Raw genomic sequence first — 2,842 nt, 5'->3', positions numbered from 1 at the left:
ACATTTTCTAGGGTGTTGATGTCCGAGATGTGGTATGGGTTCCAGACAGATGAACTGTATTCAAGGATTGGTCTGGCAAAAGTTTTGTAGGCTCTGGTGAGTAGTGTGAGATTGCCGGAGCAGACCTAGCTCTATGTAGCTTTTTGAGATCAGCCATGGTCTCTGTGGCAATAAATAAAGACTGTCCAGCAGCTATGAAGCTCCAGAACTCTGGAAATCAGAGAGAAGCTCAGCAACGTCCTCTCTTTTAAATAAGGCATTCAAATAGGTCATGTAATTTTTACTGTTTTTGTGGATCCCTCTTTTAATAACCATTCCATTATTTCCGCATCGGTATTAGAGCAATGTGTGTTTCGGATTGGCTCAGATCTCACTTACAAAACCCTGCAAGCTCAGATCACTTGCAGGTCACTTAAGACAGTAATTTTGACAATCGTAGGGATGGGAGAGGAGAGGAAGAAGGCAAAAGAGCCGGGGTGGCGCAGCAGGTAGAGTGCTGTACTGCAGGCCACTGAAGCTGACTGTAGATCTGTAGGTCAGCGGTTCAAATCTCATCACCGGCTCAAGGTTGACTCAGCCTTCCATTATTCCGAGGTGGGTAAAATGAGGACCCGGATTGTGGGGGCAATATGCTGGCTCTCATAAAAGTGCTATTGCTAACATGTTGTAAGCTGCTGCATAAAAATCAATCAAAGAAAGAAACAAACCAAACAAACCAAACAAACCAAACCAAACAAACCAAACAAACCAAACAAACCAAACAAACCAAACAAACCAAACAAACCAAACAAACCAAACAAACCAAACAAACCAAACAAACCAAACAAACCAAACAAACCAAACAAACAAAACAAACAAAACAAACAAAACAAACAAAACAAACAAAACAAACAAAACAAACAAAACAAACAAAACAAACAAAACAAACAAAACAAACAAAACAAACAAAACAAACAAAACAAACAAAACAAACAAAACAAACAAACAAAAAACAAAACAAACAAAAAACAAAACAAACAAAAAACAAAACAAACAAAAAACAAAACAAACAAAAAACAAAACAAACAAAAAACAAAACAAACAAAAAACAAAACAAACAAAACAAACGTGGTTTAATCTGAATGCCTGATGCCTGCACCACCCCAATCACAAACTGCTAGAGGAATGGGCGGAACCAGGGGAGGATTCCTATTATTGCCTCTACTTTTGCACTGCACATGCAGCTTCGATTAGCTGGTGTGCATGCGCATCCCGATGGGTTTTTTCTGCTGCACATGAGCAGAAAGCAAAATGTTGCAAGGGGACATGCGTATGAGATTTCAGTGATTTTTTTTTACTTCTGTGCATGCGCAAAATAAAAAAACCCTGAAATCTCACATGCGCATGCTTCCCCTCGCTAGATTTTGCTTCCTGCACAGGCACAGAGGCAAAAACACTTTGCACATGCACAAGTGCACACGTGCAAGATAACCAAAGCTGTGCGCACAGCGATCGCTACCGATTTGGCATCCTTCACCATACCCGCTACTGGAGGTCACCTGGTCTTGTCAAGATTTCAAATTTCAGCTGGAAATTCCCCCATAATTTGTTTTTTGTGTGGTCCTGTTCTATTGCAAATTGGAAGGGTTCCTCCCTGACCTCATTTTTATGGCTGATTTTGCAGTGAGCAAATAAGATCTATTTGGGAGTACGGTGCTACCTCTACTTAGGAACTAAATTCATTCCGTGACCAGGTTCTTAAGTAGAAATGTTTGTAAGTAGAAGCAATTTTTCCCATAGAAAAAAAAGCAAATATTGTGTGCAAACCCATTAGGAAAGAAATAAAAGCTCGGAATTTGGAGGAGGAGGAAGAGGACAGTCACATACAAATCCAATAAATTATTATTATTACCCAGAGTGAAGGGAGTGTTTCTTTTCTCTAGGCGTGGCAGGGTGCCCAGAGAGAGGAAAATGCTTTGTTCGCTCTGGGCTGCCAAAGCCTGCTTAAGCGCCACCGAAATGCTTCTCTGGCAGCCCAGAAAAGCCCGAGATGGCCGGGATTAAAGGGGGAATGGCAGGAAACTGGCCAGGCCTTTATGCCGCTCTCAAATTTCCTGGGAAAATTTTCCGGGCTCAGGTTCTTAAATAGAAAGTGGTTCTTAAGAAGAGGCAAAACAAATTTGAACACCTGGTTCTTATCTAGAAAAGTTCTCAAGTAGAGGCGTTCTTAGGTAGAGGTATCACTGTATACATGTTTTTTTAAAAAAAGCAGCCAACATATCGGACCATCTGGTCTTCAGGTTCAGTCCCCAGGATTGCAAGTTTTCCCATTTCATACCACCACTCTGGGATGACTTGCTGACTAAGGGATGTTGCTGACGATAGTTTAGACAGGGTTGCACAATGGAACACTAAGGTTCTTTCATCATGGTAATTTCAAATCTGAATGCTTTGTAAAAACTCATCCCAACTCTGAAATAGTATCATATGTCTTCCCTGATAGCCATTGGACTGTCTGATGTCTTTTTTGTTTAATTTAGCCCCTTATCGTTGCTGTGTTCTCATTTCCATATATGGGTAAATTGTTCATATTATCTACCATCAACAGGAAATAATGTACTACTCTTTTTTAAAGATCTAAAATTAGGATTCAGTGTAGATGACTGGAAAATGGTGCCATCTAGTGGAACGTATGAGCTTGGTAATTGTCCTTGCTTCATGTCAACATGTTTCATTGACAAAAGAATCCCATACTGTCAGAGGAAGAAAAATGAAATAAAAGGCATTATTATAGTTGGTTGCGTAGTTAGATGATTTGACATTTTTATCCATCTGCCAAGTCTTTCTCAAGGTTAAACCTATA

The sequence above is a fragment of the Erythrolamprus reginae genome, chromosome 1 (genome assembly GCF_031021105.1).
Source record: "Erythrolamprus reginae isolate rEryReg1 chromosome 1, rEryReg1.hap1, whole genome shotgun sequence".
Taxonomy (NCBI): Eukaryota; Metazoa; Chordata; class Lepidosauria; order Squamata; family Dipsadidae; genus Erythrolamprus; species Erythrolamprus reginae.
This window is presented reverse-complemented; position numbering follows the sequence as displayed.